A 12,424-nucleotide genomic window follows, 5' to 3' on the forward strand; every position below is an offset into this window, starting at 1 on the left:
AGGCAGAGTAAGATATACATATATATATTCTGGGGCCCTTAGTGGGTTCAAGACCCGACCTGCAGGGCAGCATCCCATATGGGCACTGGTTTGAGTCCTGCTGTTTCACTTCTGATCTAGCTCCCTGCTAATGTAGCTGGGAAAGCAGTGGAAGATATCCCAAGTCCTTGGGCCCCTACTCCCATGTGGGATACCTGGAAGAAGCTCCTGGCTCCTGGCTTTGGACTGGCCCAGCTCCAGCTGTCATGGCCATTTGGGCAGTGAACCAGCAGGTGGAAGATCTCTCTCTCTCTCTCTCTCTCTCTGTGTTTGTGTGTGTCTCTGCCTCTGCCTCTCTGTAACTCCACCTTCCAAGTAAAATGAGTAAATTTTTAAAAAAAGGATCTTCACTCCCCAAATGGTGGCAGTGACCAGAGCTGGGTCAATTCAAAGCCAGGATCCAAGAGCTTCCTCCAAGTCTCTCACATGGGTGCCTATATGGAATGCCAACACTGCAGGCAGTGGCTTTACCTGATTTGCCATAAAACTGTCCCCAAAACCAAAATTTTTTGCAAGAATATTGGTCTTTATTGAGATGTGTATCACACTAGGAAAGACCTGTATATTTTTAATTTATCAACTTCTTAAACCAAGGAATTTTACTGAACTTTGTCAAAAGACATTATAATATCTACTGCATTGATCAAGAGATTTTTACATTTTATTCTATAAAATGATTATTAGATTACTTAGTGCTGAACCATCCTTACATTTTTTGAAAAAAGATCTCACTGTTTTAACATATATTATTATTTTAATATGCTGCTGCATTCTTTTTCCTAGGGTCCCTTAAAATATATTTCATGCTCATCACAACTACTATTTATCTATAGGTTCTTCTTGAGTTGCGAACATCACCACGTTTTGACATTAATTATGTTCACTTTGCAAAAATATTTTTGAAGTTTTTCCTATCCTTACAAGCAACTTTTAAAAAGAAATTTATCTTATTTTGCTTATTAGAAAGATAGAGTTACAGAGAGAGAGAATGGACAAAAAAATCTTCCACCTGCTGGTTTGCTCCCCAAATAGCCACAGTGGCCAGTGAAGGGCAGGCCAAAGCCAAGAGCCCACCTCAGCACAACTCTGGCCCCTCTTAGAAACAATTTCAATAACACTGATATTTACTGACTCTGAAGTTTTGGTAAAATTTGCCTAGGACTTCAGATCGGTACAGTTCTGGCTGGAGCGGCCTTTGTGGAGTGAACCAATGGAGGGAAGACCTTTCTCTCTGTCTCTCTCTCACACAGTCTGTAACTCTACCTGTCAAATAAAAAAAAATTGCCTAGGAAACCAGCTCTGTTTTGTAATTTTGGTGGAATGCTCTCTGACAAATTGATCTTCAATAGGAGTCAGTCTGTTTAAATCTTCTAATTGAGTCTTTTATTATAAATTCAAAATTTCCTGTAAAATCACAGTTATCCTTTCAAATTTATGTTGCATATCATATAAGGTAGTTTTTATGCTTCATTAGAATTTGAAGTATCATTACCTCCATTGTTGAAGCTGATAAAATATTCAGTTCCCATTTTCACAGCGAGGAGGAGCATGCCTCTAGAACCGAGCCTTCTGACTAAAGTTCACAACCATTTCCCCATCCTCACTGCAAGTCTACCCAGCTTCCCGGAAGCCTGCCTTGGAGGGCACTGAAATGTGAAGTTGTTGTCAGGGTCTGATAGAGTCCCCTTAAAATAATGCTACTTCTGCCATGGCAGCATTATGAGTTCTGTCAAATTTCCTCATTGAAGATATATTCTCGCCATCCTTTACTGAAATTAAGCAGCATGAATGTAGCTAAAGGGACACTAATCAAAATGACAATCTGTCATCTATTGGGCTAAAAAATTGATTTCTCCTTTAAAATAAAAAAGCAAATCAGATTGTATTGTTTTGCTGCAACCTTTGCAAAAGTGCAATTGTAGTTAGAGGTCCAATTCAATATACCCAGCTATAAATTTACTTAAGAAAAAGCATCCTGTGGAAATATTTGCTGACTCATGTTAATTTTTACTCAGAGTAAATAGTTTATTATAATCAAAGTCTGATTAAAAGTAATATAAGCATTATATAATTTAGAGGAGACATACTTAGAAACATGATTTATGGCATGTATTTTGATATATAAATTCATTAAGTTTTTAGGCTGACAGGAAAAATTGATTCCTGGGAGAAAAATGTAATTGGATATCTCTTACGAATGTAATGAAATGACCAGTTCCGCTCCACCATTAGTGCCAAGCAATGTTTAATTCTGTATCCATAAGGATTGAGTACAAGATCGAGCCTATTCTCTTATGAACTTGAACTTCCGAAGAACTGGGTGTTATGTCTTGGATTTAATTCATGAGGCTGAACATAGCAATCACACAGGTAACCTACCTTGTCTGTCCGTTATTTATCAGGGATGGATGTCTGTCCTTCTCTAACAACATTGTAGACTCTGCCTGCTTCTTCAGGAGCCTTCAGCACTCTGCACGGTTCTTGAGTTCCAGGAATACATGTGTTCACTTGCCTCAAGCCATTGGTCCTTGCTCTCTTCACTCTGAGGTGCTCTTTTCAAAGATTTCCATATGGCTTGCTTTTTGTCAGTTCAACTCTCAACTCCATGGACTCCTGATCAGAGAAGCCTTCACTGACCATATCTATTATTGTCTGGAATAGAACATAAGTGCTAGAGCGATTCAAGATGTCTGAAGAGTGCGAGGCACATAAACTTCAACTACAAGAGGACATGAAAAAAAAAAAAAAAAAGGAAGGACCACATTTCTAGGTCCAGACTGACTGAAACTTTCAGTGGAGATATGACAGAAGCAAAGACTCTATAGGACCATGAGAAAAGAGGAAAGAGATGCTGCTGAACCCAGCTGCCTGCTGGTAGCTGCCATCTTCCCAAGTCAGGGTAGGGAGAAATTGCTGCTTGCCTCAACACTGGAAGTGTTAAATGAGAGAGAATTCCACAGTCACCCGCTGTTAGTAACTCCAGCCTGGGGAGCTGACTGAGGTCTGAGAAGGGGAAGCCAATTTGCTTTCCTCCCATCTGCACTCCTTAGAGCACCAGACCCCATTGCAGAATCACACATCCAGAGTCAGGACAACTTCCAGGATGTAGAATAGAGCCCTTGGCTCCTGCAAATGAGGGAATTTGGGGCGTTCTCTCTGTAGCTGTGGTCATTACTCTACATGATCCAGCGATGCTCCCCTCAGCTTATTGTGGCTAGTATAAGCAGCAGTCCCTAAAAAACAACAAATTCCAGATCTGACTCTATTTAAGTTCCCTTTGCATCTCATAGCTCATGGTGTGGGGCTTCAGATACAACCCCCAGCTACACCCTTGCATGCCTTGTGAGAACTGGGGGCAATTTCATCTGTGCCTTGTTGAATCGGAACCATGATGTTGGTATTATAATCTTTGGAGTAATTTGCACTCACTTTCGGTATCTGTGATGATCTATCTATATTGCTCTGCTTCAGACAGTTGGCTACCACTATTCCTGTCCCCTGACTTTTACTCTGGGAGATCTGGGTAACAACCCCACTGTACCTGAATTACCAAAACTGAGACAATCAATAGTAATGTCCTTAGACCCACTGAAATCTACCCAGTGGAACCTAGGAAAGAACTTGCCTGCATTCCACCTGTCCAGAATCCATACCTGCAGTGTAAAATCTCCTGAGTACCTTGTAGTCACCTGTAGAAAATGTCTATCTCTGTTCCTCTCAAGTAAATAAGATAGATTTTTAATCATAATCAGAAAATATTTTTAATTTTTAATTCTGATACTTTTGATATTTTTCTGTTGATAGCTAGGAAATATACTTTAATTCCATAATAGCTTCTTTTTAAGCTTTAAGTTGACTGGGATTTTTATGTGCCAGTGTGCACAAAATAGAGATGATATTCTTATTGCTCATACCACACTCCTCCAAATATCTGATAATATAGACTGTATCATTTTTAGGTTAAATGAAACTGCTTACACTTAAGTAGACCAATGGAAAAGAATAGGAACTCCAGAAATCAATCTACACGTCTACATCCAACAAAGGAGCTGAAATCAATCCCCGAAGCAAGGACAGTCTCTTCAACAAATGGAGTTGGGAAAACTGGATCTCCGCATGCAGAAGTGTGAAAAAAGATCCCTACCTTACTCCTTACATAAATCCACTCAAAGTGGATCAAGGACCTAAATGTATGAGCAGATACCATCAAATTACTAGAGAATATTGGGGAAACTGCAAGACAATGGCACAAAGATTTCTGAGAAAATACCTAAGAAGCACAGGCAATCAAATTAACAGTGTTTTAAACAAGTTTCAGTTGTAGAAAAAGCTGCTGCTTTTTTTGGATATTTTGAAAAAAAATTACTTAAGGTTTACAAATTTCCTGTATTTCATTTATACAGATTTTGCAACATATTGATTTTTTCCCCACCCTACCTTAACCTGCCTCCTGCCCACACTCTCACCCTTGTTCCTCTTCCCTCTCATATTCCCACTCTTAATTTTATAAAAATCTATTTTCAGCTTGCTTTATACTCATAAGATTAACCATACACTAAATAAAGAGCTCAACAAATAGTATGAAGAAAAAAAACTTTGTTTCTCAGCAGTAGAGACAATGATTGTAAACAATTGTTGAATCGCAAGATGTCCATTTCACTCCTATACATTACAGTTAGATACTCTGTTACCACAGATCAGGGAAAACATATGGCATCAGTCTTTTGGGGATTGGCTTACTTCACTAAGTATAATGGTTTCCAGTTGCATTCATTTTGTTTTAATAAACAGGATTTGGGATTTTTTTATGATTGAGTTGTATTCCACAGTATTTGTGTGTGTGAGTGGGTGTGTGAGAGAGAATGTGTCTGTGTGTGTATGTACAACCAAGTTTCTTTATTCAGTCATCAGTTGATGAACACCTGGGTTGATTCCATATCTTAGCTATTGTGAATTGAACTCCAATGGACATGGGAGTACAGATAACTCTTTGATATTCTGATTTCATTTTATTTGAGTAAATTTCCAGGAGTAGGATGGCTGGGTCATATGGTAGATCTATTTTCAGATTTCTGGATAATCTCCACACTGTCTTCTAGAATGGCTGCACCAGTTTACATTCTCACCAACAATGGAATAGGGTACCTTTTTCCCCACAGTCTTGCCAGCATTCATTGTTTTTTGATTTCTGTATGAGAGCCATACTAACTGGGGTAAGATGAAACATTGTAGTTTTGATTTGCATTTTCCTGATGGCTAGAGATCCTGAGCATTTATTCAAGTGTCTGTTGGCCATTTGAATTTCCTCTTTTGAAAAATACCTGTTCAAGTCCTTTGTTGTTTCTTAACTGGCTTATTTGTTTTATTGAGTTTCTTGAGCTCTTTATACATTCTGGATATTAATCCTTTATCAGTTTCATAGATTTGAAATATTTTATCCCATTCTATTGGTTGCCTTTTTTCTTTACTGAATGTTCCTTTTGTATTACAGAAGCTTCTTAGCTTGATGTAATCCCATTTGTAATTTTGGCTTTGATTGTCTGTGCTTCTGAGGTATTTTCAAAGCAATCTTTGCCTATGCCATTGTCTTGCAGAGTTTCCTCAATATTCTCTAGTAGTCTGATGGTATTTTATCATAGATTTAGGTCTTTGATCCATTGTGAGTGGATTTATGTGTAAGGAGTAAGGGAGGGATCTTGTTTCACACTTCTGCATACAGAGATCCAGTTTTCCCAGCACAATTTGTTGAAGAGATTGTCCTTGCTTCAGGGATCCATTTTAGCTCCTTTGTCAAAGTTAAGTTGGATGCATATTGATTTCTGGAGTTCCTATTCTCTTCCATTGGTCTACATGTATGTTTTTGTGCCAGTATGAGGCTGTTTTGATTATAACTGCCCTGTAGTATGTCTTGAAGTTTGGAATTGTGATGCCTCCATATTTGTTTTTGTTGTATAAGATTGCTTTAGCTGTTCAGAGTCTCTTCTGTTTCCATATGAATTTCATCATTTTTTCTATATCTAAGAAGAATGTCCTTGGTGTTTTGATTGGCATCACACTGAATCTCTAAATTGCTTCTGGTAGTATGGACACTTTGATGATATGGATTCTTCCAATCCATGAACATGGAAGATTTTTCCATTCTTTTTTTGTGTGTCTTCTTCTGTTTCTTTCTTTAAAGTTTTGTAATTCTCATTATAGAGGCCTTTGACCCCCTTGGTTAAATTTATTGTAAAGTATTAGATTTTTTTTGTAGCTATTGTGAATGGGATTGATCTTAGAAGTTCCTTCTCAGCCATGACTTTGTCTGTTTATACAAAGGCTACTGATTTTTGTGTGTTGATTTTATATCCTGCCACATTACCAGACTCATTCATGGAATCCAATGGTTTCTTAGTGGGGTCTTTTGGTTCCCCTTTATGTAGAATCATGTCATCTGCAAATAGGGATAATTTTACTTCCTCCTTCCCAATTTGTGTTAGTTTGATTTTTGATTTGCCTAATGACTCTGGCTGAAACTTCCAGGACTATATTGAATGGCACTGATGAGAGTAGGCATCCTTGTTTTGTTCCAGATCTTAGTGGAAATGCTTCCAACTTTTCCCCACTCAATAGGATGCCGGCTGTTGGTTTGTTTTAAATTGCCTTAGTTGTCTTGAGGAATGTTCTTTCTATCCCAATTTGCTGAAGGTTTTCATCATGAAAGATGTTGTATTTTACAACTGACTTATCTGTATCTATTCAAATTATACATTCTTTGTCCGTCAGTTTGTTAATGTGAGGTATCATGTTGATTGAGTTGCAAATATTGAACCATCCCTGCCTACCAGAGATAAATCCTACTTGATCTGGATGAATGATCTTTCTGATGTGTTGTTGGATTAAATTAGCTGGTATTTTGTTGAGAATTTTTGCATCTGTGTTCATCAAGGATATTGGTATATAGTTATTTTTCTATGTTGTACCTTTATCTGGTTTAGGAATTAAAGTGATGATGGCTTTACATAAGGAGTTTGGGATAATTCCCTTTTTTTCAACTGTTTTTGAATAGCTTGAGAAGAATTGGAATTATTTCATATTTAAATGTCTGGTAAAACTCAGCAGTGAAGGCATCCAGTCCTGGGCTTTTCTTTGTTGGGAGGTTTTTTTTTATTATTGATTTAATTTGTGTTGGTAATTGGTCTATTGATGGCTTCTATTTCTCCATGGCTCAATTTTGGTAGATTATATGTGTTCTGGAATCTATCCATTTCTTCTAGATTTTCAGATTTGCTGATATAGAGTTATTTGTAGTAATTCCAGATGATTGCTTAATTTCTGTGATATCTGTTGTTACATTTCCTTTTTCATCTCTTATTCTATTGATTTTGGTCTTCTCCATCTTTTTATTAGATAGTTGGATCAATGATATATCGATCAGCTATTCATTTCACTGATCTTTTAAATCTTTTTTGCTTCAATTTTGTTTATTCTCTAATTTTAATTATTTCTTTCCTCCTACTGATTTTGGGTTTTGTTTGATGTTGTTTTTCTAGTTTCTTGAGATGCTTTGATAGCTCATTTATTTGATACCTTTCCAATTTTTGATGGAGGCACCTAATTGCTATAAACTTCCTTCTTAACACTGCTTTTGCTGTATCCCGTAAGTTTTGATATGTTGTATTGTCATCTTCATTTATTTCCAGATTTTTTTTTTATTTTTCTTTTGATTTCTTCTATGACCCACTGTTCATTCATGAGCATGTTATCCAGTTTCCATATTTTTGCATATGTTCTAAAGATTCTTGAGTTTTTGATTTCCAACTTCATTGAATTGTGGTCAGGAAAAGATGCATGATATGATTTTGACTTTTTTATTTGGTGAGACTTGCTTTATGGATTAGCATGTGGTCTATCCTAGAGAAAGTTCCATGCACTGATGAAAAGAATGTGCATTCTGCAACTGAGTGATGAAAGGTTATGTTGATATCACTTAAATCCATTTGTTCCATATTGTAGATTTAATCTTTTGTTTCTTTGCTGGTTATCTCTCTAGTTGATGTTGTTGATGAAAGTGGGGTGTTGAAGTTCCCCATTACTATTTTATTGTAGACTATATCTCCCTTTAGATCCATTCACATTCATTTTAAATAGTCAGGCACCCTGGCACTGGGTGTATACACATTTATTATGTTAACATCTCTCTGTTGAATTGATCTCTTAAGTATTACATAGTGTCCTTCTTTGTATCTTTTAAGTTTTTATGTTAAAATTGATTTTGTCTGACATTAGGATGGCCACACATGCTTGATTCTGCTTTCTATTAGCATGGAATATATTTTCTCATCCTTTCACTTGCAGTCTGTGTGTATCTTTGTTGGTGAGGTGAGTTTCTTATAGGCAGCAAGTAAATGGGTCTTGATTTTTAATCCTTGCAACCAGCCTATATCTTTTAATTGGAGAGTTTAGGCCATTTATATTCAAGGTTACTATTGAAACACAATGACTTGGCCCTGCTACTTTTCTGTAACTATTCCTATTATTTGCTTCTATTGGGACATTTTCTGCCTTCACATTCTTTCTTTCTTTTCTTCTTTCTTTCTTTTTTTTTTTTTTTAACAGGCAGAGTGGATAGTGAGAGAGAGAGAGACAGAGAGAAAGGTGTTCCTTTTGCCATTGGTTCACCCTCCAATGGCTGCCGCGGCTGGCGCGCTATGGCCGGCGCACCGCGCTGATCTGATGGCAGGAGCCAGGTGCTTATCCTGGTCTCCCATGGGGTGCAGGGCCCAAGCACTTGGGCCATCCTCCACTGCCTTCCCGGGCCACAGCAGAGAGCTGGCCTGGAAGAGGGGCAACCGGGAAAGAATCCGGCACCCCAACTGGGACTAGAACCCAGTGTGCTGGCGCTGCTAGGTGGAGGATTAGCCTAGTGAGCCATAGCGCTGGCCCACATTCTTTCAATATGATGACTTTATTTCTGTTTTTCTTTATATAGCACGTACTTACGCATCTTTTGTAAGGCTGGATGGATGGATACAAATTCTTTCAATTTCTGTTATGGAAGGTCTTTATTTCACCTTCATTCTTAAATGAGAGCTTGGCAGGGCACAGAGTTCTGCTTTGACAATTTTTCTTTTATTGCTTGGACTAAGTCTCTCTATTCTCTTCTAGCCTGTAGGGTTCTGATGAGAAGCCAGCTGCGTATCTAGTTAAAGATACTCTGAAAGTAATCTGCCATTTATCCTGTGCACATTTAATAATCTCTTTATGTTTTACTGTTGAAAGTTTGACTACAATGTTCATGGTGAAGATCTTTACTGATCATATCTATAAGGAGTTCTATGTGCTTTCATTCATTTCTCTAATATAGGTTAATTTTCTGTAATTATTTCCCGGAATAGGCCTTCTAATCCATTCTTTCTGCACCTTCAGGAACTCCTAAGACATATATGTTGGCTTGTTTGAGAGTTTCCCATAAATCTCCAACACTGTTTTTAATTTTTATAATTTTTTTCCTTTTTTTTTTTGGTCTCACACTGAAAAATTTCCAAAGATTCGTCTTCTAGCTCAGATATTTTTTTTTTCTTCTGCTCACCAAGCCTGTTATTAGGGCTTTCCACTACTTTTTATTTGACCTATTGAATTCTTCAGTTCTAATATTTCATTTTGATTTCCCTTCAAAACCTCAATTACATGGGAAAAATTTCATTCATGTCATGTATGTATTTAATATGAGATTTTGCTTCTCATTGTTTCTGAGTACACTATGATTTATCTTTTGAATTCCATTTCAGGCATTTCATCATTCTCTTCATTTTCACATTCTAATATTGAAATGATGTTGTGTTCCTTTGGGGCATTATGTTCTTTATTCTTGTTTCTGGAATTTCTGCATTTACTTTTAGGCATTTGTGGAAATACTTGTTTTTTGTTTTTCCTTTTTTATCTTTTATCCTGAACTTTGTGTCTGTGACTTAGTGGAGTGTCTGTTCTTTCAGTGAATACACAGAGTTATGTGCTGAGTGTGCCAGGGAGCTCTAGCCAGTGCTCAGGGTTGAGCAAGTACCCAGGGTGACACCCAAGTTGGGGGTGGTAGATCTGTTTTTAGCAGAAAGGAGGGTATGATCATCTCTGTTGGCATGATCACATCCTCACCTCCTGTATTCTAAGGGGATCAATGCCCAGGTGTTAGCCCATCGTTTAAGCAACATTCATCTGCACTACCATATGAATTGCACAAAGGATCCGTGCAGACCTTAGTTTGTGCACGTATCCCATTGCAATGACCCACCCCAGGTGATCAGGGAGCTCTGACCATGTGGAGTCACTCACAGTGATGCCACACAGGCGCAGCTATATCTTGTGCCCTCTCGTGTAGTCAGAGCTCCAGAGTCTCAGTACAAAGGCTTCCATAGTCACCTATTCTCCACTTAGCCTGCCTTTCTGGTCCAAAGACAGGCAGAGACATTCCCATAGTCAGCTGTGTGTGAGTGCTCCACCAGGCTTTTGAGTCCCAAAGCCTGTGATATGTGATAGGCTGGGGCACCTCAGAGTCCTACATGGGTGCCCAGCCCCTTGTCAATCCTCCCAACCAGTCTCAGATTCAGTGGGGATCATGAATTTTTCCCTCTGGTAAAATCCCTGGATCACACGTATGTACAAGTGCTACCAGCTGCAGCTCCTATTCATTTCACAATGTTGCCTTCTCCCCACTTGTTATTGGGTGTGTGCACCTCAGCTGCTGTTGACACTATTGCTGACAAGATGGCTTCTTATCTGGACCAGTTGTTGGGCACAAGCACACGAGCTTCCACAGCTGTTGCTTATGTCCAAATTGGCAACTATCCTCTTTTATTTGATTACCAGGCTGTGTTGTGTTGGGTAGAGGTTGGGGAGAGAGAATTAGGTTAGTGATTACTTTGTCCCTCCTAGGGCTCCAGGCCATACTCAAGCCAAGCTCTACCTCCAGCTAACTCACCAGAGGCAAGGGCTGCTGCAGTCTGATCTCACCTCACTCTCCAAAGCTGGCAATTTCGCTGCCCCTTTGTCCAGATCTTGGCCTCTGGGGTCATGTGTTTTGTCCATGCTTGTGCTGTACATCTGCACCTTCCACAGAGATACACAGCGTCCTTCTTCCTTCTGTAGAATTTCCACTACAGTTTTCTAACTCTCCCTGAGAATGTACACCCTCCACATTTATTTATTTACTTATTTACTTATTTTACTATTTATCCCTAGCCTATAGCAGTATGCACTTTCCCTATTCCACCATCTTGGAATCTCATCAAAAACCACTACTTAACTGTATAAAAATAAGATTCAGATAGAAACTTGCATTGTGTACATTCATTTATTCTTACACTATATAATTTTGAGTTTAAGATCATAAATGATATCGCCAAATGAACAAGTATTTGTGAGAAACTTTTCTCTGAAAAGTTAATCATGTCTTTGATAACCTACAAATGTACCAAAATTCCAACTAAATATCATAAAAATGTTTTTCTGCTGTTGTAACTACAATATCAGATAAATATACAAAATGCATCATTAATATGTGTCTAATTTGGCCACCAAATCCAACCGTTTTTTAAAGTAAAACTCCTCCCGCCCAAAACCCAAGATACCCAAAATACCAAGATACATCATTATTATTATCCATTTTACCTTATTTATTGTTAAAAATGTATTTATTTTTTAGAATGGCAGAGTGTCTGTGAGAGAGGGAGAGAGAGAGAATGTCAGATAGAGGAAGAGAATTTTCACTCACTGGTTAGCTCTCAAAATGTCCAGAATAGCCACGACTGGGCCAAGCCAAAGCCAGAATCCAAGAATTCTATCTGCATCTCCCACCTGGGTGGCACCCTCGCTGCCTTTCCAGGTACATTCCAAGGAGGTGGATTGGATGTGGAGGTGCCAGGACTCAAAACCTCAAACCAGCACTCTGATATGAGATGCTGGCATTGTAATCTGCTGTGCCACAATGCTGGACCCTGTTATCCATAGTGTTCCATGAAATGTATAATATTGGAATCTATTTGTGTTATTATTTAATATATACCTTAAATTCAAATTACAATGCAAAAAAATTAGCTAATTATATCTACTTGCATTAGACTGACATTTATTAAGAATATGTACATATGCAGTACTGGGCTGGTGTAAGAGATACATTAACATATTATTTTTACTCTTAAGTCATACATGGTCTAGAAGGGGAGACCAGAGCCTAAAGAAATGATTTCAGTGCTCTAGAATGTCAGAACAGATTGTGCACAGGGCAAGAGACTGCACATGGGGGATTGCACTGCATGGGAGATTATTAGTTCTGTTTTGTGTGCCTGGGAAAATGGAAGGGAAACAATAATCCAGTATAAGGGAGTCATTTGTACAAAGACTGGATGTAAGT

The 12,424-nt window shown here is 38.2% G+C and overlaps 1 protein-coding gene across 1 annotated transcript in view; it reads left to right on the forward strand.

Annotated features, from left to right (window-relative positions):
• Nucleotides 1-12,424, forward strand: part of OXR1 (oxidation resistance 1) — a 796,801-nt gene that overhangs the window by 16,810 nt on the left and 767,567 nt on the right. The window lies entirely within an intron of this gene.

The sequence above is a fragment of the Oryctolagus cuniculus genome, chromosome 6 (genome assembly GCF_051225735.1).
Source record: "Oryctolagus cuniculus isolate XC-2025 breed Fujian yellow rabbit chromosome 6, ASM5122573v1, whole genome shotgun sequence".
Classification (NCBI taxonomy): Eukaryota; Metazoa; Chordata; class Mammalia; order Lagomorpha; family Leporidae; genus Oryctolagus; species Oryctolagus cuniculus.